Below are 25,360 nucleotides of genomic sequence, written 5' to 3'. Positions count from 1 at the left end.
GCACACTCCCCGGAGCCGGGGGGGCGCGCGGGGCTCCGTGGAAGTGGGACTAGGGGCTGCTTGGCACGGGGGAAGTTAGCGGGCGGCGCTTAACCCCCCCTCCAGTGTGCGTGTGCGCCCCCACCCAGCCACCCGAGGTGCGGGGGTGGGAGCTTGCGCCCACCCTGTGGGCACTGGTCCCCATACGGATGGAGAGGCGGCCAGCCTGGGCGCAGTGGAAGCTCCTCCAAGGGAAGATAGAGAGATACCTGTCATTGCGCTGGGTGCGCTCTGTGGCTTCCTTGCAAGTAGGAAATACCGAAGTCTAGGAAGACGGGGCTCGTTTCTTCAGTTTAAGGGCAGTACTGTTTAACATAATGCGGTTGGGGGAGGGGGAGTGCGGAGAAGTGAGGCAAAGAAAAAGACAGCATAGTTACGGCAACTGTGTTTTGAGACCCTTCCCATCCTCCACCGCCTCCCCAAATTACGTTATCCTGCTGTTGACCCAAGACATGCATAGCCAAGTATTCTCTCTCTCCCCAGACCCTTCCTCCTCTCTCTTCTCTCTCTCTTCCCTTTTTTCTCTTCCCTCTCTCATTTCCTCCTCTTTTTGGCCCCTCTGTTGCTCCCCCCTTTTTCTTTCCTTCTTTCCTCTTACCCTCTGACCTTCCTCAAATAACTGCACCTAAGTCACGAGTTACAGAAGATCAGTATTGGGGGGTAAGGGTCTTGAGGGAATGGCTCCGGACATAACCAGCATCCTGCTTGTTAAATATTTGTTAAATTTTATCCCTTCAGCAAAATGCTTTAATGTCTCACTTTAAGAGGTAGCCAAGAGAGTTGAAGATGCACTGCTGTGGGCTATGCGGACTGCGATTTGAGGGTCTGAAGTAAGCCTCATACTGATCTTAGAGTGTGAAACTCCTGCCGTTTTAATCTACTTAGAGTGGATCAGGAAACATGATAGTAGCTGTTGACAGAGCCAGGCAAGTTTAAATGTCTGAATTTTGTTCCTCAAATAATCATCTGAGGTGGAAAGTGAAAGAAAGCTCTCCAGAGTTTGAATTTGGGTTGATTTTATATGCATTCCCTTGAGTCTAAATGAAGGAAAAAGTAAACTTCTTTAGATTGAAAGTCTTTTTAAATGACCCCAAATTACTGAGTTTTTAACTTGCCTTTTTAAGTCGAGGATAGGGAAAGGTGGTTTTATGTGTACAGGTATAGGTCCTGAAGCATGTATGAATTAATTTCGTGAAATTTAGTGTTAAAGAGGTCAAGTAGAATAGTGACTTCTTTTTAGAAGCTGAAGATTTGAGATATGACTAAATCCATTTTAGCCTGACAACTTCTTTTGGTGTTACAGGTGCAAGGTGTCCTCGTTTAGGACAGAAAATACACTATTACACAAAAACTCTCAGGTTTCTTCGCGAAAAAGTTCCTCTGAGATGAATATAATTTTCTGGGATGATATATTTTTGGTGGCTGGTCCCTGAGTGCCGTAGGAGTATCTTGACGGCTATGTGGGACTGTGAAGTTTCTACTCATGAGTTTCTAGACTCTACACATAGACTATATTGTGGTTTCGGTTGTTTGTTGATAGATTTCTCTTTCACAAAGGTTCTATTTTTCTGGTTGAGATTGACAGTGTGAATTGGCTTGTTTAACATAGTAAAATGGTAGTAATTTTACTTTGTACTTTGAAGCAATGTTCTTTCATCTCTTGAGTCGCCTTTAATGGAAGGCAAGTATGCTAGGGAAACATTGTAACAATGGTCATAGCAAGTATGTTGTAACTATTTATATTGTTACTTTGTATTCATATGACTGCTACATTTATTTTGTGGTAAGAAATAAGCTTGAAAAAAATTGGACCAACTGGGTTTTTTGGGAAAATAATTTAGCCTTACGCATTTGATTTTAGGGATCAGATATATAGCATGACATAATTGAGGTATAGAAAAATTAATTTTGGCTATTCATTAAAAAGTCACATATTTGCATCTACTACATAAAAATGAAAAAAAATTGCTATGAATGCAAACATTTCTTCATATACAATGTCTTTGTTTTGAAAACTTGATATCAACCTAAGAAGAGTTCTTGTGTTTATTTGGTCTTAGTTTTTTTTTAGCAATGTCAGATGATTTTCTTTAATTGTATTAAAAAATAGATGAACACACATTTGAAATAGAACCACTCTAATGCCAATTTTATGTCAGTGGACAAAGGCCTGTACAATATTTTGTATTAAAAGTAATTAGTTTTTATAAGCTACTATGCATAAAATTGTGTAATGAGAACTAAATGGCAAAATGTCAACAGAATGAAAAAAAGAGTAAGAATAGCACTGTCAGTTCGTGAGGGATAATGACTAGAAAAAACAGAGCAGGGAAAGACGGGATGGTCTGAGCAGTCCCTTCTTTACTTTTCTAACATAATTGATATTGATAGAAAATATATTCACTTTAATTGTTTTAATCTGACTGTATATTTTAGCAGCCCTGATCCATGTTAATTTGGACTACTAAAGGAAAGTGCATGTTTGTTTTTCTGCTCTCATCAGGCATCAAGTTATAGTAAAAAGTTCAGTATACCTGAGCCTTTATGCAGTCTTTGCTAATTGGTTTTGCAAATGCCTGGGAAAGCCATTGTGCCTATCTACCCTCATTTATAAAAAAGAGGATTGAACTGGATTATTGATAAAGCCCTTTCCAGTTCTAAAATTCTTTGTATAATTTGATAGCCCTAGGTATATAGTAGTATACTAGAAGCCATAGACTACAGATCCCAATCTGTCCTGCTGTTTTGAAGTGTTGCTTGGTTATTTGATATTATCTTGCAACTACAGTATCTTTAGGAGAATTTGTAAGTCATTAAAAAAAGTTGAAGGAAAAGAAGGAAAAATTTGATAGACTGAGACAGAAGCAACATCCTAGCAGGACAGTGATAGTGTCTGTTGACTTAGAAACAATTTGAAATGTAAATTGAAATGTAAAAATTGAAATGCAAATTTATTTAAACTTCATTTACTAGCAAGAATAAATATTGTATTATATTCATTTTGTATGTAACTGCTTTCTAACTTAAAGTATCCGTCAGAGAAAAGATAAGTACCAACTTTTAAGTATTTCAAAATTTAAAGGAAAAGATAACTTGTGGTATTTGTTTTATTACATTTAATTTTGAATTAAACCAAAAATGATCTGAGAATTGAACTTTTGAAAACATTTTAGTAGTATGTGAAATGTGTGAATGCAGCAATAGGAATAAAATTTAAGAGCTGTCTTAAAAATAGAATTTAAATATTTGTATGCAAGGTAATCCAAGGTACTTAGAAATTGGAATTTTAATGAGATTCTTGGTGATTAAACACAGAGAAGAAATCCATTAACATGGTAGATATTTTAAAATGTTGACATACAACTTGAAACAAATATAAACAATGACAACATTTAGAAATGGTTAAATAAACGGAATTTTTATTTACTAATATTTGTTTAATTTTTATTGACTAACTTTTCTGTTAGGTCTATTACCTTGCATTGGGCACTGTAAAAGTATGAGCAGGGTGTGAAGATTTTATAGCATTATAATAACCATTTATTAGTTCATAGGAAAAAGAAAAACAACTAGTCATTATGTGAGAGATGGAAGGAAATACCCTGGGAAAAAATGACTTATAATGAAACATTTGGTCTGACTTAATAAAATCTTAACTGGAATCAGACTAACCAGGACCCTCAAATAGAACATTTCTGTACTCCATTTTCCCCCCTTTGGAAAAAGTGGCACAATACAAGAGAAGTTCTTATGATGGATTTAGTTTAAAAAATAAAATAAAATAAATGAGTATGCCCTGGTGTCATCACACACTTTTCTATATTAGCAATAGAGAAAGATGAAAATTGATGGTCTGAAATATTCTCATCAAATAATAATAATAGCTGGTTTGTACAGCACTTTATAAACATTATCTCATTTTATTCTCACAACATCCCTGCTTAGGTGCTGTTATTATTATCCTCATTTTGAGGGAAGACTGGATGAGCAAGTGAGGCAGACAGAGCTTACTTGCCCAAAATCATACAACTAGTAATGTCTGAGCTGGATTTGAACTCAGGTCTTCCTCTTTCCTAGAGGACTGCTTCATCTAAAGAAACTCTCATACAGGGTATTCATATGCTTAGATCAAGAAAAATCTGCTTAGCATTTTTCAATTATTGTCAGGCCTTCAGTTATTTTTGAAAATTCAACGAATCAGAATATCCTAAGCCAGACCTTTCACTTGACTGAAATTATCTGGCATGTAGTCATTTCCCTAACCACTCAGAATGCAAAGAAAAAAGAAAGATGATCACTGACAAGACTTTCCTTAGTTACTTCTCAAGGCAGAGTGCTTGCTGTAGTGGGAAGAAAACAGGATTTGTCATGAGGACCTGGATTGACATACTAGCTCTGCTGCTTGGTTACCTATGTGACCGCCCTTGAGCAAGTAAGGCACTTCATCTCTCTGAGCCTCTGGTTGCCTAATCTTTATTTATTTATTTTTTTTCTTTCTTCAGTTCATTTTATTTTTTTTTATTTTTTATTTTTTTTTTATTATTTTTTTAATGTTTAACAATCACTGCCATACACTTGCGATTTTATCCCTCCCCACCCACCCCCCTTTACCTCCCTCCCTCCCCACGACTGCATACAATTCTGTATAGATTCTACATATACTTTCCTATTGAGTATATTTTCACTATAGTCATGCTATGTAGTCAGACTAAGATAAATGAAAGAATCCGTATAACAAATCAGAGCATGATACACAAACAGGTACACATACACAAACATGATCTGCTACATTATGTGAGTGACTTCCATATTTCTCTCTCTGAGTGTGGAAGGCATTTTGCCTTGAGGTCCACCATTGGGATTTTTTTTTTTTTTCAGAAGTTCTTGTGTTATTACAAAAATCTAAGTCTACCAGAAAAAACTCTCACACACTGTGGTTGTTGCTGTGCATAAAGTTCTCCTGGTTCTGCTCCTTTCATTCAGCATCAGGTCATATAAGTCCTTCCAGGCCTCTCTGAAGTCTTCTTGTTCATCATTTCTTATGGCACAATAGTACTCCATTACATTCATATACCATAATTTATTCAGCCATTCCCCAATTGATGGACATCCCCCTGACTTCCAGTTTTTGGCAACTACATAGAGTGCTGCTATAAATATTTTTGTACATGTGGGACCCTTTCCCATTTTTATGATCTCTTGGGGATATAGTCCTAGTAGCGATATTGCTGGATCAAAGGGTATGCACATTTTTGTAGCCCTTTGGGCATAGTTCCAAATTGCTCTCCAGAATGGTTGGATGCGCTCACAGCTCCACCAACAATGAATTAGTGTTCCAACTCTCCCACATCCTCTCCAGCATTTATCATTTTCTTGTTCTGTCATGTTTGCCAATCTTATAGGTGTGATGTGGTACCTCAGAGTTGTTTTGATTTGCATCTCTCTAACCAATAGTGATTTAGAGCATTTTTTCATATGATTATAGATAGCTTTAATTTCTTCCTCTGAAAATTGCCTGTTCATATCCTTTGACCATTTATCAATTGGGGAATGACTTGTATGATTATACATTTGGGTCAGTTCTCTATATATTCTAGAAATGAGGCCTTTATCCCCGAGCTTAGCTGTAAAAATTTTTTCCCAATTTACTACATCCCTCCGAATTTTGGTTGCATTGGGTTTGGTTGTGCAAAAACTTCTCAGTTTAATGTAATCAAAGTTATCCATTTTGCATTTCATAATGCATTCTATCTCTCCTTTAGTAAAGAATTCTTCCCTTCTCCATAGATCTGATAAATACACTATTCCTTGCTTCTCCAGTTTATTCATGGTATCAATCTTTATACCTAAATCATGTACCCATTTGGACTTTATTCTTGTGTACGGTGTCAGGTATGGGTCTATGCCTAATTTCCGCCACACTGTTATCCAGTTTTCCCAGCAATTTTTATCAGACAATGAGTTCTTATCCCAGAAGCTGGGGTCCTTGGGTTTATCAAACAGAAGGTTGCTATATTCCTTGCCTACTGCATCTTGAGTGCCAAGTCTATTCCACTTGTCTACCTCTCTGTTTCTTAGCCAATACCAAGTGGTTTTGATAATTGCTGCTTTATAGTACAGTTTAAGGTCTGGTAGCGCTAGGCCACCTTCCCAGGCATTTCTTTTCATTAGTCCCTTTGATATTCTGGACCTTTTGTTTTTCCAAATGAATTTTGATATTATTTTATCCAGCTCTAGAAAGTAATTGTCTGATAGTTTAATTGGTATGGCACTAAATAAGTATATTAATTTGGGTAGAATTGTCATTTTTATTGTATTAGCATGGCCTACCCATGAGCAACTAATGTTTTTCCACTTACTTAAATCTGACTTTATTTGTGCAAAAAGTGTCTTGTAATTGTGTTCATATAGTCCCTGGGTTTGTTTTGGCAGGTAGACTCCTAAGTATTTTATACTGTCTACCCTAACTTTAAATGGGATTTCTCTTTCTATCTCTTGCTGTTGAACTTTGTTGCTAATATATAGGAATGCAGAAGATTTGTGTGGGTTTATTTTGTACCCTGCAACTTTGCCAAAGTTGTTCATTAATTCAAGTAATTTTTTACTTGAATCTCTGGGATTCTCTAGGTAAATCATCATATCATCTGCAAAGAGTGATATCTTAGTTTCTTCTTTGGCTATTCTAATTCCTTGAATATCTTTATCTTGTCTAATTGCTACAGCTAACATTTCTAGTACCATATTGAATAATAGTGATGATAATGGACAACCTTGTTTCACCCCTGATCTTATTGGGAATGCATCTAGCTTATCCCCATTGCATATAATGCTTGCTGAAGGTTTTAGATAGATACTGCTTATTATTTTATGGAAAGTTCCCTTTATTCCTACGTTCTCCAATGTTTTTAGTAGGAATGGATGTTGTATTTTGTCAAAAGCTTTTTCTGCATCTATTGAGATAATCATGTGGTTTTTGTTAGCTTTGTTGTTGATGTGATCGATAATGCTAATAGGAAAACTATTAGCATTATCGATCACATCAACAACAAAGCTAACAAAAACCACATGGTTGCCTAATCTTTAACATGAGGAGGCTGAACTACATGACTTACAAGGTCCTCTTCAGCTCAAAATACTATTAAAATTCATCAGATGTCATGCAGATTTGAGGCTGCTTAGTGAATTTGGGAAAAGACTGACATCTGAGTCCAAATTCTGATGTAGGACATATGATAGAACATTAACAATAATTTATTACAAGCTTATTAATGTGGTTGTGAATGATTTTGGCCTAGGACATTTAGTATACGTACAGAAATGGATGTTAGAACTTGAAATGGGGATGATAAGTTTAACCTGATGTAGTGGAAAAAGCATTGGAGTTGGAGTAAGATTATTTGAGTCCTTTCTCTGCCAGTTAGCTAATCTAATCTCTTCATTTTATAGATGATGAACCTTTAAATTATATCAAATCAGTATTTATATAGCACCACAAGTTTAATGGTGTTTTCTTTTGTGCAGGATTCAAAACCTGCCTGTAATACTTAGTACCTGTATGACCTTGGGCAGGTCATTTAACTTCTGTTTCTTAATTTCTCAGTCTCCTCAACTGCAAAATGAGAGGATTAAACTAGATATCTCTAAGGTCCTTTCTATCTTAGATCTGTGTAATTTGATTTATTTTAAATTGATATTATTGGGAAATGAGGGCAATTGATCAAAACTATATTAGGGTAACATGAAAAGTAGAACTTGTACTGAGAAAAGTAGTGTGGTGTAGTAGAAAGAGCCCTTGAAGACTCTGGAATGATAGGACCTGCATTCAGTTCCTGCCTCTGATATTTCCTATCTAGTGGGTGAGTTACCAAATCTACCAGGCCTCAATTTCATCATCTATAAAATGAAGAGATTAGATGTTTTTAGAAGTTCCTTCCAGTTCTATATCTATGATTTTATAATCCTATGAAGTTTGGCATTCATTCAACAAGTTTTTGTTGAAGGCTTATTATGTACAAGGTATTGATACTAGTGGCTGTGTTCAAGTTGCACAGAATTGATCATGGGGAGAATAGTAAGGAAGCAGGGACACTGGTATACTACTAATAATTTAGAGATGAAGTGTGAAGACCCCGAATTGGCATAGTAGTAATGGGGGAAGGCAAACGGATTTGAAAGAAATTCATAAGGAACAATTGACAGATCTGGGTAATTGGAAGAAGGGAGGAGAAGGCTTGAGAAGGCAAGCCATTTTCGTTTTGAATACCAGTGACTAGGAAATGGTGGTGTCATTAACAGAAGCAGGGAAGTCAGGAGAAGAAGCTGGCTTTAAGAGGAATGTGGTACTAAATGTTGTGTTTGAGGTCATGCTGCATTTGGTTGAAAGTGACTATTAATTGAGGGAAAGAAATCAGAGATGGAGATAAAAATTTAGAAATTCTCTGCATTAGTAGTAATATTTGAAGCTATTGGAGAAAGAAGACTGGAGATATTATGAACACTACTTTCACATTCTTTACCTTCACTTATAAATACTAGCACTACAGTATTTGGAGTCATCAGACTTGGGTTTGAATCCTCCAGCTCTGTCACTATTTTATCTATGTGAAAAATCACCTCACCTCTCCATCCTCTGTTTGCTAGAAGAGAGAGAGCTAGAGAGTGGAAAAGAGAAGAGTGGCAAACAAACAAACAAATGATATGTAGAAATTGAGCTATTACTACTTTGAATAGCTGGGAGAGGGAAAAAGAATGGAAAGTGGCATGGGGCATCTCCGCTATGACCTTCCAGCATTGCCAGTACAAAATTGAAAGCCTGTGTACCTTTCTCCACTGGGTTAGTCAAATCTACTAAAACTGTAATTAGTGTTACTTTTGCTAGTCTTTGTAGCCTGTTTCTTCTATTGTGAATTTGAATTGAATTTTCTGCATTTCAAGCTAAATACTAGATTTGAGGTTCATTGTTCCACCCCCCAACCCCCTCAAGAGAAAGGACAATTATTGAAACAGGAAGGTCCTGCTGTTTTAAAAGTTTGCTCAGTTTATGTTACATGGCTCATAGCTTCCTGTCTTCTTGACACATAGTAAGTACTTAAATGCTGTATATCTATCTTTAGAGGTGATTGGTGTGTGTGTGTGTGTGTGTGTGTGTGTGTGTGTGTGTGTGTGTGTGTGTGTGTGTGTATTATTATCCACCTATCTCCCCCATTCCGGATATCTAGAAGGTAAAAGAAGCATTTATTGATACTTAAAATATTAGGAACCTCTTAAGAGAATTCAAAGACTAAGCTTTAAGACACCCTTATATTTAGGGGGCAGGAGGAAGAAGAGAACGGAAGTAATCAGAAATGTGGCAGAAGACTCAGGATGGACATAATGGAGTTTTAAGAAAGAGTGAGAATAGAGGACTGACTATGCTCCAGAGAGCTGTGATGGATAAGGACTCTTGGGGAAGACCAGATGTTGTGAAGGGGTCATTGGTGACCTCTGAGAACAGTCTCTGGTGATCAGAGTGGAAGGGGTTAAGGAATTCTTGAGTGATGAGGAAGTAAGTATGATAAGGGGAGGAAGTGAATGCATAGGTGACTTGAACAAGCTTGACACGGAAGAGACAGAAAAGCAATAGGTCACAGGATAGCAAGTTTAAAGGAAGCTTTTGGTTGGTTTTAGTTTGAGGTGATCCTCAGTCCTTTCTAATGTATCAACACCAATATGCAAGCTCTGTTCCTAGACTAATGCAGTATTCTCCTAGCTGATTCTTTGCCTTCATTCTCTGTGTCCGTGCACAACCAACTCCATAACTTGTGGAGAAAAGGAGAATGAAGTTAGAAAAAATTGTGAATGCTTTCAACTTGAATTAGATTAACTCAGTGAGGTCAACTACATGTGTGAACTATTTTACCAGTATCCCCAAACTGCCCTATATTGTAATAAAATTCCATTGTGCATTTGACCACATATCCATGTCAGATTATAGTAGACAAAAGGATTATCATAAAAAGTAGGAGGAAAGACTGAGAATCTAGCCTAATCTTTGGGAGAAATCTATCCTAATAACTCTAAGCCCTGCCTTTTTAACCCTTAGATGGTGACAACACAAGGTCTTTCATGCTCAAAATAGTTCTGTGCCTAGTATTGTTAGAAATACTGAAGTAAAACTGAAGTTCTTTCTCCCTGAAATCTAAATGGTAACAACTATCATTGTTCTGATATTTTTCTTCCTTTGTTTGTAAGAACTGTGCTTAAGCAGACTATCTTTAATTAAAACAGAAGAAAAATAATGTTTGACCTACTGTTTTTCCCTTTCAACCTGGAGAAAAAACACATTCTCTGTTTTTAGTATATGTAGGAAGGAATTACAGAACTATATGATTCATTAATGAGAAGTGCTGTAGGGAGTTTAAAAACAACATTCTGTCATCCAGAAGGAGGTCTTTTAAACTCACATTAAAACTAGCAAAGTTTTCATTCATTTATGAGCTTACATGATCGACCTAACATACCTACAAATTACTAAACATAGGAAGTTAATTTATGTTCAGAATATTCAACATACCAAAAACCAAAATTACTAGTATTGTTATTTTTTACAGAGTTTAAGTTAGTCAGGCCACTACTATAGCTGCTATTCTTAAGTAGCATGAGTTAATTAGTTATCCAGGACCCTTCTTGCCTCTTTCCTCCCTCATTTTGTTCTTTTGTCTTTTGAACACATCTTTGACACCTGCACAAGTATATTGATTCAACTACTTCATTCGTTTCAGGTACTATCAGCATCATATGCTGATTCATGATTCCTTCATCATTCACAATTCTCACTAATCTACTTAGATTGTTGTAAAAATATTCCTTTGTTATTATCAATTCAACTTTAAAATGATTATAGTTTTAAAATAATTTAGAAAGCTATTTTAGAAGTTAGAATATTAGAATATTTAGAAAGCTATTAATGTATTCTTCAAATATGTACAGCTTAACTCCATTTAAGTGAATATTTCATATGCATGGTGCCCAGTTTGCAACTGTATATTTTAAAATAATTCAGAATATGACTTTGTTCTGTTGTTGAACCATATGGGACCACTTGGAGGTGGTGTATGTATGTATTTATGTATGTCATTTTATAGGACCTGGGTAACTTGAACCCAGGTCCTATAAAATGACATACATAAATACATATATTCTTCTTATTATTATTACATAAATACTACTTCTGTGACTTAATTTGGGCCTCAGTTTCCTTGCTTGTAAAATGAGGGAGTTGGTCTAGATAACTGAGTTCCCTTCTAACTCTAGGTCTGTACTCCTAATGCTTCTATAATAGGAGTCACTTTATAGTTATCCATTTTATTTTTGTTTGCTTTTATTCTAGACTTGGATTTCATTCACACAAGGAACTCCCATTTGGAAGTTTCCCTCTATTAACTTATAACTTATTGTCTAAGAAATGACTTACCCGTAATCATAATGCTAGTTTATAATCAGAGATGAGATTTGGTGAAATTCCACATAGCATATGTTGTCTGTTTTCAGAATAAGCTCCAGAAATGTGTTTTGCACACAACACATGAAATGTTCAGAGAATTGGTGAGTAACAACAAAATAATAGCCAAGAGAAAAGTTACAGGGTAGATAGAGATTTCTAACTTGGTGTATTTTCTCTCACAGTTTAATTTGTGTAATTCCAGAAATGGAGCACTGAATGTAGGGAACAGCAAGGAGACTGATGTCACTTGATTTTAGCATATATTTTGGGTCAGGGAAGTGAGGGTAGCAGGGTTGAAGAAAACTGGAACAATAGGAAGGAGCTGGGTTATGAAGGGCTCTCAGAGCCATACAGAGGATTTTATATTTGATCCTAGAGGCAATAAGGAGCCACTGGAGGCAACTGAATGTGGAAGTTTGAATGTAGTGACATGGGCAGATTTCCTCTGTAGTAAGATCAGTTTGACAGTTGAATTTGGAGGATAGAAAAGATGAGGGAGAGACTTGAGGTAGGGGGACCAACCAGTAGCTTTTGCCAGAGTCCAGGCATGAGGTGTTTGCTTGGACCATAGGGGTGACAGTGTTGAGGAGAAAAGGGAGCTTTTATGAGAGATATTGTGATGGTAGAATCAACAGGACAGAAGTTTGGGCTGGACAAATAGACGTGAGGAACATTTCCTTAGAGATGATCATTGAAATCAAACCGTGGGAGCACATGAAATCACCCAGCAAAATAGTAGAGAGGGAGGAAAGAAGAAGACCCAGAACAGAACCTTGGGGGATATACTCATAGCTATTGGGTGTGACCTGGATTAAGATCTAGCAAAGGAGATTGAGAAGAGGCAGCTGACACACAAGAGGAGAACTAAGCCTGGAAAAAGTAGTGTTACCACCTAGGAAGAGGAGAGTATCAAGGAGAAGGGTGATGGATCTTGTCAAAAGAAAGCTGCAGAGAGGAAAGAAGGATGAATATTGAGAAAAGGTCATAGGTCTGGTAATTAAAAGAGCTCTATTAACTTTGGAGAGAACAGTTTTAGTTGAATGATGAGATCAGAAGTCAGACTGTATAAAGAGTTAAGGGAATGAGAGAAAAGGAAAGTGGAAGCATTCATTGTAGGTGGTCTTAAGGAACTTAGCCACAAAAGGGAGGAGAAATATGGGATGATAACTAGCTTGGATGGAAGACAGCTCACATGGACAGACAGATCAAGGAAGGGTTTTTTTGGGGGTTTTTTTGGTTAGAATGGGGAGACTTGGGGATGTTTTGTAGACATTGGGAATGTAGCCAATAGATAGATTGAAGAAAAATATCAGAATGATAGAGGAGGCAGTTTGGTGGAAAAGATAGGATGGAATATGACTACTTGTGCAATTAAAGTATCTGCCTTGTCAAGGAGAAAGGCCACCCATCTCATTATATTGAGACAGCTTCTGGGGAGAAGAGGAAATGCTCCTCGAATGACCTCAGTTTTTTCAGTGAAATATGAGCCAGTGCTCTCAGCTGAGAGGGTTTCGTTGGGATTGCAAGATCTGGAGAAGTGGAATGACAACAGAATGTGAATAGTAAGGGAATATCAGGATTCATTTATATGGAAGTGCTGTTATTTTGAATAATTCTAATCATTATAATTTTTTTTCATTTATATCAAGCCTAATTCTTTCACCTAGTTCTCCTAGTTCTGCCCTCTGGGCCTATGCAGAATACTTTTAACTTGAAGAGTGTAATTTACAGGTCAGAAAGCACTTCCACAATGGGTTTAAAAAATTACATTTTTATTCTCCTTTATTGAGAATTGGTTGAATAAATTGAAACTTATTTGCTCTGTAACAAAACTATAGTTATTCTCTGAGAGATGTCAAATTATATGCTTCTTGGAAAGTATTCATATTATTAAATATTGAATAATAATGCATTGTCCTTATTTGTGTCACATGTTACCATAAAAAGATCATTCAGGTTTTATAGTAGGTAAGAATTTGCATTCCATCCATCCTTGCTTATCTAAATCCCAATGACGGCATGCTATATATGAGGAGTACATATATGCTATGCCAGTGGAACAAAGTGAGTTTAATTGACTGGGCTTCGTACAACCATTTTTAGTACCACACCATGACCAACTGCAACATTTCTGTTCTAGTGAACTCATAATATGATGTCTATGCATTTTCATTTGTCTCTGTCTTATGAATAGGAGATGGAAGGGAAAGCAGTTTAGATGAATTAATAATAGTTTAAATATTAAGTAATAAGAGACTGCCAATGGAAATGGGAAGGAATTGATGAAAAGGCTTTAAGCCTGCTAATTGACAGGTCTTGGTAATTGGAGGAGGGAAGGTGAAGACTGAGGAGTCAGAAGTCACTAAAGTTTCCAAACTTTAGAGACCAGGAAGTGGGTCAATCATTAACAGAAATAAGGAAGTCAGGAGGAGAAGCTGGTTTTAGTGGAAAGATTATTTTAGTTTAGGACATTTGATTTTGAAGAGACTGATAACAGTCAATTGGAAATGATTCTTGAGACCTGGAATTAAGTAGCCAAAGATCAGAGATGGAGATAAAGACTTGGGCATTTGCTACACAGTGGTAGTGGTGAAGGGTAGATGTGTTAGGAACATCTCCTTCATGTTCTTTGCCATCTCTTTAGACTATTTTTCACTAGAGTATTTGAAGTCATAAGGTCTGCATTTGAAAGTCAGCATTGCCCTGTTTGAACATGGGCAAGTAATCCCTCCAGGCTTCAGTTTAATCTCATCCGCTGTATGAGGGGATTAGATTAGATGAACTGTAATGCCCCTTCCAACCCTAAGACTCTGTGATCCCAATTCTGAAACAGAAGTTTTGTAGCCAGTTTTCTGGTGAAAGATATTGGACAATGTATGCCCAATTAAATGATAGTTAATGTGGTAGTTTGTTAAGAGGATCTTTGAAACGTTTGCTTTGGTTGACTCAATTTGTTTCACTGCACCTTGTAGTAGCAGTTTGGATAGCCTTCTGTGATGGAGTCTGCGTGCTAATCCAGCAAATAGAGTTGTACTACTGCAGAAATTGCTTCAAATGTGAATTGGTCTGTAGGGCTAGTCCTAGTATCAAATCTGTAAAGAAGAGGGATCACTGTTACCCTTCTAGGTAGAGCTTTATTTTGGTATGGTGTTCAGTGCTACATTGTCAGGCATTTTCTTGTACATGTAAAAAGAACAACCTTTTTAAAATAGTACCTCTGCGGTTGACTTTTTCAGGTTTTCTTTAAAATTGGGTACAGCTAGATATATTTTTTTGAAATTCAGTTGTTCCTGCCATACTTTTAGTACTTTCAATTTAATAAAAATATTTGTGTTTTCTCTGTGTAAGACACTGTGCTAGAAGCTGAAGGGGATACAAAGATAGACAAGACTCGGGCACTACAGTCAAGGACTTTATAACCTAGTAAGGAAGATAAAATAAGTACTCAGATGACTAGAGGGCAAAGCATAATATAGGTATGGAAGATATATACAGTGTTCTATGTGAGTTCAGAGAGGAAGGTACGGAAGTATGAATAGGTAATTTGGAGCATGGAAAACATTGGTGATTGTCCTTGGTTTTTGAAGAGGCCCAGTGACATCACGGGTGATGTCTTAACTTACGTATGGATTGGATTTGAGTGAGGCAGAGTTACACAGAGTTGTCAACCTCAGTCTCTCTTCAGAGTCCACTAGCAGGACAAAAGTCAAGATGACTGACTGGGGCCTGCAGTGCAGTGGATGACCTTGGCATCTTCAATTTCTGACCAAGGTCTAAGCCTTCTTCAGCCACCTTCATGGTAATTGGAACAAATTGTTCTCATTCACCCATACCAGGGGAAGTCTTCACATGCTTGGGGGTTTCCACCTTCACCTGAAATATTGGTAATGAGGTTCTGGAGAAGGGGGAAGATACTGCAGAACATACCTGTTTTAAAGTTTGACCTGTGAATGACCTATAAAACTAAGTAGCCTGAAAAATATTTTTAAATATTTCATATGGAAAATATGCAGCTTTTTTCATTTGAGAGGTCAAACATCTGCTAGGTTTCTGTGGTTCATGAGAAAACGTTATTTACAATAGTTTTTCCTTTAAGCAGGAATCAACGGAGGGATTTTTAGATATTCTTATAATGTAAATAAAAGTAATCATTTGTATAACCACTTTGAACTATTTTGTATGTTATAAAAACATGCAAGTTCTCATTCATCAAACAGTGTAACCATTACTTCTTAGCATTCTGGAGGAACCTTAAGAAACAACAGAAAAGGAGCCATAATCCTTTATGAAAATGAGAGAGAGCTTGCTGGTAATCCAAAGCTATCTGGCTGAATTTTTCTCCCCTTCTATGTGGAAGTATTTTATTGTGATGGAAGTAATTATGATTGCCAGTTTTTATAAGGCCCAAATTAGTGGTTATTTAAAATGAAGATGGGTTTTAAGTTAGTCACTTCTTCTTACTCTGAATAACTCTTGGTAGAATTGCAAGGCGTGTAGTTCTTCCTCTTTTCCATTGTGACCTTGGATCCAGGAAATTCACTGTCCAAAATTTTCCCTCCACCTTATAGGAGGCTAGTTATAGGTGTGTGATTCAAACTATCCCTTTTATCCCCATTTTTCTCTTGGAATAGGGTTGATCTACTACTGCCCAAGGGCCCAATCCAGTGGTTACTTCCCTTATATTTTTGTTTGTTTGTTTTTTTTCTTAACATCCAAACCCTTCTTAGCTTGGATTCTTGCTGTGCCCTTCCTTTCCTCAAAGAATGTTGAGTCTGGAACTCTAGTCATTTCTTCCATTGTATTCTGACTATTGTTAGTGCTTTGGTCCTGTAGTCCTCTCTTCTGAGGCCATATAGTTTCCCATTCCACAGATGGCCATATCCAGGACCTAGAGATTTCTACCACTGACTAATCCCCAAGCACTCTTCCTGCCCCACCTCTTTCTAGTTGCTGCCTTCTCTGTATCAGAGAGTCTCTGCCACAGTCTTTTCTACTGCTGCCATCTCTGGGGACCTGGTTGAGGTGAGTGCGAAGTGTTCTCTCCGGAGCTATGCTGTTGCACAGGCTTTATTCCTGGGGATCAAAGACTGCTCTCAAGATATATATACATTGATAGAACTCACATAAACAAAAGCTCTTTAGGGGGTGGGGTCTTAAGAGTATAAAGAGGTCCTGAGACTAAAAAAAAAAAATTGACAACCATTGGTCTAGTTCCTTTCATGTAGGTATTCTTAATTCTCTTGAAATGAGATTTTTTAATATCTTACCTTCCTCAGTCTTTTCCCAGTCTGAATTCTTCACTACTGTTTTTACGTACTCATACTTTTGCTGCCATGCATATAATCTTGAAATCAGCTTTAACTTTTCTCGCTTCCTCTGATTCTAACAATCTATTCATTGCTAAGTTTTGCCAGTTGTCTCCTTGTAACTTTGACCTTTTCCTTCCTTGGCATTTCCATATCTATTTCTCTAGTCTGGGTGTCATTGACTGTCTGGTGGCCCATCTTCTGTTTCCCATTCCTCCTAGTCTGCTTCAGACAGCACTTAGAATCAGCTGCCTCAGTTATGATTGCGGTTACGTTACTCCCAGCTTTGTAAAATCCTTCACTGGTTTCCACTTATGTCTTAAATCCAAATGCTGCAGGACATGCCATGGATGCCTTGTCTAACAACCTTTCACTCTCCTCAGAACTGGGGCTGTGGCATAGCAAACAGGGCTTTTCTCTAAGGCATTAAAATTTAAAGGGCAATGAGAGAGCACTTGTATTCCTTTGACTGGGAAAAACAAAGGAGTATAGTACCTGGTTAACCAAAATAGTTATGAAGGAAGTGGCAACTATTTTCTTTAGCATTGTCTTATCCTGGAGTTACCTTCTGAGGGCTTGTGTCACAAGATCTTGTCCCTGACTTAGCTTTGTGTCCGAGGTGTTGTACCCTTTGCCCCTATTTTCCCCCGGGAATTGTGTTTGCCATCAACTTTGCTAGTTCTGCATCTGTTTCTTATGTTCCGGTTCATGATTTCTGCTCTAGACTAGCCAACTGAATGGTTTGCTTCAAGAGGAGAATAGAAGAGTGTAGAGGTAAGAGTTACCTTCGAGCCTGTTGGGATGGTTGGGTGGGTGGGAGGAGGGCAGCAGCACTCCAGCAGGGGATGAATGTCTTCTAATCCCCTTCATTAAGGCCAGTTATGAAAAGTGGTTTGCTCTATTGGCCAAATTAAACAAATTCATTCTGGAGTTTTATAATCCCAACTTTCAGATTACCTTTTGTTTGGTTTTTGTTTTTTATTCCAAATTTAGCACCAGAAAAGAGCATTTCTAAATACAGTAGAACACAAAAAGAGGATGTTATATGAATCTCCACTCCATTTACTTTAAAAAAAAATGTCATAAATTCTACACATTCCTTTCAGAACCATCCTTCTCTGTGCTTCCTTGTCCTCTTTTGTGCATTTCAAAAAGTGTTTCATTGGTGTTTTTCTTTTCAATTTTTCATAATTATTGCTATTCTCACCTTAACCAAAACAAGTCCCTGCTTATAAACAGGTCCTTTTCTGAATAGTTGTAGTTAGTTTGGAACTTAGTATAATGCATTTTCCTATATTGATAATCTGGTGGCAGAGTTTCTAGGTCGTTCCTAAAGCCTATTTAACTCAAAATGAATTTGTTTACTATACCATATCTCATTTGAAACTCAGACTACCTTAGTAGGGCAGGTGGTACTATCAGACTTTTCAGATGAGGAAATTGAGGCTCAGGAATTTGTTGAAAGTCTCATAGTTGGTAAGTTGTAAGCTGAGTAAAGCTAAGGTTTTTACTGCTATTGCTGTATTCGGTGCTTTAATCATATAATGTAATTGTTAAGTTTGGTAATATTAGTATTAAATTTGGTATGATTAGCATACATGTAAACATATAAATATGTATAAATATATAGACATATAACAGTATTTCTGTGGGGAAAATGTGTTCAGAGTTCCCACTTGGGTTCATAGTAATAGAATGTTGGAACTAGAACAGGCATTAAAGACCATTATCTAAGTCAAACCAGTGACAAGCAGAATGACCAGTTATTTGCCACTAGTGAAAAAGTTGGGGCTAGAACCTAGGTCACTTGACCATTTTCAAATCACTGTGATCTTTCTTTTGTAATCTTTCAATCAGCAAGCAGTTACTAAGCCCTTCTATGTGCCAGACACTGTGCTAAGGGTTATGGGATATGAAAACCTTAAAAAACAAGGTGTCTGCCTCCAAGGGACTCACAGTCCTATTAGGGAGATAACCTGCAAACCACTGGGTACTTGATATGTAGAAATTGATAATGAGGGGTGGGGAGTGGGAACGGGCCTAGCTAGGAAGGGGCCTTTTACAGAACGAATTTTACAGAAAGTGGAATTTGAAGTCTGAAGGAATCCAAGAGAAAAAGGTGAGGAGGGAGAGAATTCCAGGCTTGGGACAGTCAGCCAGTGTGTAAAGGCATAGAGTGGGACAATGTGGGGGACTGGGAAGAAGGCTAGGGTAGAGTATGTAGAAGGGAGTAAAATGTAAGAAGACTGGAAAGATGGGAAGGGGCCAGATTGTGAATTGCTTTAATAGCTAAATAGAATTTTATATTTGATCTTGGAACAACTAGAGTTTGTTGGGGGTGGGTAGAATGTCACAGGGTCATACCTGTGCTGTATGGAGGAAGGATTGAAGTGGGGAAAAAATTGAGGCTTTGTGAATGGAGAAAAGGGGACATATATGAGACATGTTGTAAAAGCAGAAATGGCAAGACTTAGTAACAGATTAGAAAAAGTACTGGAGAGAAGTTGAGTATGACACCTAAATTCTGAGCCTGGATGACAGTGAGGATGATTGTAGCCTCAAGTAGTAATAGAAAAGTTGGGAAAAGGGAAGGTTTTGTGTGTGTGTGTGTGTGTGTGTGTGTGTGTGTGTGTGTGTGTGTGAAAGATGAGTTCCGTTTGGACATATTGAGTTTGAGTTATCTATGGGATATTCAATTTCAGATATTCAAGAAGCAGTTGGTAATGCTGGATACCTCAGAAGGGGTTAAGACTGGGTACATAGATCTGGGAATTACCTGCCTAGAGAATAGTGACCTGGTAAGATCATCAAGGGAGATAGTATAGGGTGGAGAGAGGCAAGAGGCCTGTTCTGAGCCTTGGGAAATAACCAAGGTTAGTGGGCATGACCTGGATTAAGAACCGTCAAAGGAGACTGAGGAGTGGTCAGACAGGTAGAAAAAGAACCCAGAAAGAACCTGAGAACCTAGAGGAGAGAGTGCCCAGGAGAAGAGGGTGATCAACAGGGATGAGAATGGAAAAAAGACAGTGTTTAGCTGTTAAGAGATCATTGGTGACTTTGGAGAGATCAATTTGACTTGAATGAGGAGAATGGAAGCCGGACTGCAGAAAATTTTAGAACTGAATGAGAAGAAAGGAAGTGGAGGGGCAAATGGCTTTCTTCTAGGAGTTCCACCCAAAGAGATGAGGAGACATACAGGATGATAGCTGCAGGAATGATTTTTTTTATCTTATGGACTCCTCAGGTAGTCTGATAAAACTTGTGTACTTAGAATGTCTTTAAATACATAGCATGCATGGAATTTCAAAGGAAACTAATTATACTAAAATATTTATCAAAATATTAAAAAATAAAAGCAAGTCTGTTGACCTCAGGTTAAGAATTCTTGCAATAGGATGAGATAAGAAGCAGCAAGGGTGAGAGTGGTAGGTAGATACAGAATAACTTGAAGGAAGGGAAGAGGAGTTGCTATGGTTTCCTGGCTGGGCAGCTGTTTACGTAAGAGAGATATATGTTAAAATGGAAAATATGAAAATTTACAGTATTGTCTATATCCATTTTTATTACTAATTGGGGAAATTTGGGACCCTGGAAAAAAGTGAAGTATATTTTAACATTTTTAAAACTATGAATGACACTTTCTAGCGAACTACTCAGAAACATCCAGTAAAGAGGCTATTTATTAATGTTTACTTTTTAGACAGCTATAAGCAGTTGCAGGTTAGTGTTCAAATGTGTGGGAATTTTTGTTTGTTTTGCAAAAGCCACCCCCACAAACTAAATTTTTTGGGATACTACTTTTTCATTATGTGCTATGTATTAAGAATATTGTAATAATAAAGTCAGCATGATTTTTTATGATTTAAGACAAATACTGTCACATTCCTAAAATATATTTAAAATGCATATATTTAAAATATTAGAAGAAAACTCAGCATGGCCTTAAGGCAAAAAAATTTAGCATGCTTTTTCTGGGCCTCAATTTCCTAACGTAAAATGAGAATGCTGGTCCAAATGATCTCCAAGATCCCTAAATTAGCTCTAAATCCAATGATCCTTATCTGATTATAAAATCTCACTACGAAGTTGAATTCTTGAAACATCTTGGAACCATAACAATATGTTTACATGTCTACATGAAAAAAAATTACCCTCTTCAATGCTAAAAAATAAAATTTACCAATTTCTTAAAAGTAATAACCGTGAGAAATTATCAGTATATAAAAAAGAGAAAATATTCATTGTGACCATTTAAAAGGATAATAAAAAATATAATTAGTCTTATGGAAGGTGAACATCCAACATATAGAATAATCTGTTTAAGTTGTGGAAGAGATGGACTTCATTTATTCGGCATATTTTCATGAAAAAAAAATTTAGATTAGGAAAATGGATTTCCCCCTAGGAATTAGCTGATATTTGCTCAGACTTTGGCATTATATTAACCATATGTTTTATTTTCCAAATCTAGAGGATAATCTGGTCTTTTATGTCCTGCCCTTGTTATTACCATGATTTCATATTATTTCCTAGTAAGACACAAGTCTCTGTATACAGATATTGAAAGGTCATTTGTTAATAAGTGTCATCTCTTGTTAGAAGAGCCTGACTTTTCTCATTGATTTCTTTACCTTGTTCATGAAGAAAATTTTTTGGAGTGATTCATTATTATGTTAACCTTTTCTGTCTTATTCATTACTGGTCTTGACATTTGCTGACCCTGATAAATAAGTGCATACCTATTGATAAAGAACTTCATCAGTTTTTACATGTTATTAAAGATAAAAGACTTTCAGAAAGAATTCTTTAAAAAAAACATAATAGAAATTTAACTCACATGTTATTTTTGTGGGTAGACAATTTTAACCCAATATCTTTTGGTAAAATATAAGTTGATCTTGATTTGTATTTCTTATTGGGTTTGCAAAATAGTTATGCATATAGCATACAATAAAAACTTTCTATTTTCTGTTTTTGTTCAGGCCTGTCATTTTATCAGTGGAGTTAACTTCTGGTGAGATACTTCTTCCATAAGTGCAAATCTGCATGTTTTCTGCATTTTATAGTCTTTTGAGGGTTACCTGGGAAATTGAACTAAAGTTAACTTGTTGAGGGTCAAATAGTATGTAGGGGAGGCTCAATCCCAGGTTTTCCTGACATGGAGGTCAGTTCTTGATCAACTATGCCACATTCCCTTTCCCTTTTCTACTCATACTTAAGAAATACAAAGGTGAACAAGTAGCACCAGGTTTTAATGTGATACTTTAAACAATAATAGGAGGAAATATGATGTGGTGAAAAGAATTGTGGGCTAGAAATGCTGAAGCTTGAATTGTAGTCCCAAACCTACCATTAACTAGCTGTGAGACTTTGGACAATATTTCCTCCAACTCTTCAGGCTTCGGTTTCCTCCCTATAAAATGAGGATATTGGCCTCAGCTGGAATTGATATTTCTTAACCCTACCCAATTTTGAAAGTTAAATACTTTATTTGTTATTATTCACCAGAGGCCTTGAGATTTCCATGTCACACATTCATTTCAGTTTATTCCAGAGTACCTGTGTGCCATGGAATGTTGATTTTTCTAGCATTAAACTTGTGTATTTAGAAAATGTCATGTTGAAAATCATCCCTTATCTTACCCTTTCTTTCCAGATCTTTCCAGAGTGTTTCCTAGCAGGTTGCTTACTTCCTATACTTGAAGTTCTGGTTGTGTTCAGAAATTTCTCTGTAGCCCTTTGGGTGGGGGAGAGAAAGAAAATTGTGCTGTAAATTAATTCAAGTAAATTCTTCCTTAAAGGTTGAATATCTAAACTTTATATGATCCAGATCTTTTATTTCTCTTGTTTCATTCCATGAAGAATTGGTTAATGGATTAAAGAAAGATCCAACTTAAACTATTACTAAAATTATATCTCTTTGGAAGGAGGGAAAAACATAAGGGTATGCTGAAAAATTATTCCTTACCACCCTGTTTTAGAGACAACTTTTAGACCCCAGAATTGAAATAGACTTTTCATGGACAAGTGGATTTCTTTCACCCTTTTCTCCCTTTCTGCCTTCCTTCTCCATCTATGGTTATACCTGCTCATTTGCCTGCAAGGCATGGTAATCCTCTACTCTGGGGTTCTTACCCTTTTTTGTGTTAGGAACCCCTTTCTCAGTCTAATGAACATGATTGTGCTTTTCTCAGAATAATGGTTTTAAATGCTCAGAATAAAGTACAGGTAAAATAAAGTTTAATGAAAATCAAGATGTAATTTTTTTTCCCATCCAGTTTCACAGCCCCCCTGAAATTGATCCGGGATGCTGCTTTTAAGAACCTCTGCTCTCCTCCTTGGGCTTTACCACTCCAACCTTGCCTCCCCTTGCTTTTGCGTTCTGACATTGTGTGTCTTGGAATAGACTTGAAAGTTGGGAGAAAGAGTAGTAGCCTGATCAAGGTGACTGTCTCCAAGTGGGAAGCAGAACTTTGGTGAGGTGGAGGAAAAACTGGGGACAGAATAAAAATACCTTGAGGAAAATAGATTGTTGAGGGCCCTTGCCTGTCACCTAGCCTTGGGATACAAAGCGGGAGGGAATTGATGAATTTGCGTCTTAGAGAATTTTGGGGAAGGAGTGGAAGTGAGTAAGGGCCATAGATTTAGAGATGGAAGGATTTTATCTCAGATATCATCTAGTATTCTAGTCTAGCTCTTTCATTTCATAGACTAGGAAATGGAGACCCCAGAGGTTAAGTGAATGTTTGGGATCACATAGGTAGTAAGTAGGAGAGTCAGGATTTGAAGCTAGGTCTCTTATGTTCGAGTCCAACACTCCACAGCAAGAACTTTACCATTGCATGTTAGGGAGAAGGTGTTGGCTTGCTGCTTAAAAGACCAGGTAGGCATGAGATAGGTCTTTGCTACTAAGCATGATCACAGGCCATATTAGATTTTATATAAAATTTGGGGAATGGAAGTGAAAGTGCAGCCTGTTAAAAGAGCTGGCAAAGATTTTTGTAGGTGTTTAAGTTGAAATGACCCTTACCTTATGTTAATCTGTGCTAATGAAGGTGAGAATTGACATAAATAATTAAAAATACATATTTCTGCTTAGCTGATCAAAGAACATGTCAAAAATTACATCTTGCCCTTTATAGCAGTAAAACTCAGAGGCATCAATCCACCCTGGGAACCAAAAATATATAGGGAACAGAGATATTTAAGATGGAGAGGGGTTCTCAGAAAATCTAGACTAGAGTTGGAGCTTTCTATGTCAAATTCATCTATCACTGAGAGCAGAGCAAGGTACTTGGCAGGGGACCACTTAAAAACTTTATTTTCAGTTAATGACAATTTATTTTTTCCCTATTTCCTTTCACCTTAGTGAAAAAAAAAAAGAATATTTCCCCCTCCACTCTTCCCCACTGAAATAAATAATCATAGCCACCCAAAACAAATTCCCATATTGTCCATGTCTAAAAAAGTGTGTCTCCTTCTGCTCATTTAGGCCCATCACCTCTTTGTCAGAGATGGATGGCGAGCTTGACCATGGGTCTTCTGGAATTATGGTTAGTCGCTATATTTGATCAGTCTTTCAAAATTGTTTGTTTCTACAATAATTATTACAATAGACATTATTCTCCTGCTTTTGCTTATTTCACTCTTCATTGATTCATATAAATTTCCCCTAGGTTTCTCTGTAATGATTCATTTCACTGTTTTTTAAACTTCAGAATAGTATTCCATGACATTCATGTACCATACTTTTTTCAGCTGTTCCCAAATTAATGACCCCTTGCCTCCATAGTTTCCAGTTCTTTATCATTACAAAAAGAGCTGTTATAAATATTTTTGTAAATATGTGCCCTTTCTCTTCTTTGATCCCCGTAAGATAATAGGACTCATGGTGGTTTAACTGGGTCAAAGGATATGGATGGTTTAGTAACTTTTTGGTTATAGTTTGAAATTATTTTCCTGGAAACTACTAATTCACAGCTCTATCAGTGTGATAATGTGGCTGTTTCTTCACAGGTTCTCCCAATGTTTGTTGTTTTTCTTTTTCTTTTTAGTCATCTTTGTCAGTTTGATAGGTGTGGGGTGGAACCTCAATTGCTTTAATGTCCATTTCTCTAATTATTTGCTGTTTGGAGCCATTTTCCGTATGGATATTAAATATACTTTGGATTTCTTTCATTGGAAGTGGATTCTTCATATGCTTTGAACATTTATCCATTGAGGAATCAGTCTTATTCTTAAAAGTTTGAATCATTTTCATATATATATATATATATATATATATATATATATATATATATATATATATATATATATATATATATATATATATATACACGAAAGAGGTATGGAAAAAATAAATATGAAAGAAAATGAAAAAGAATATGAAAGAGATATAAAGACAACTTCCTGAAAAGATTTTTTCCCCCAGATGTTTTCCTTCTCATATTGACTTTACTGATTTTGTTTTAAACAAAGGCTTCAGTTTTTTGTAATCAGAATTGTCAATTCTATCCACCTTGATCCTCTCTAC

The 25,360-nt window shown here is 36.7% G+C and overlaps 1 protein-coding gene across 1 annotated transcript in view; it reads left to right on the top strand.

The window, feature by feature from the left end:
• The window catches only part of PIP4K2A (phosphatidylinositol-5-phosphate 4-kinase type 2 alpha), a 205,659-nt gene that overhangs the window by 421 nt on the left and 179,878 nt on the right, over nt 1–25,360 (top strand). The window lies entirely within an intron of this gene.

Source organism: Notamacropus eugenii, chromosome 3 (genome assembly GCF_028372415.1).
Source record: "Notamacropus eugenii isolate mMacEug1 chromosome 3, mMacEug1.pri_v2, whole genome shotgun sequence".
Lineage (NCBI taxonomy): Eukaryota > Metazoa > Chordata > Mammalia > Diprotodontia > Macropodidae > Notamacropus > Notamacropus eugenii.
This window is presented reverse-complemented; position numbering and strand designations above follow the sequence as displayed.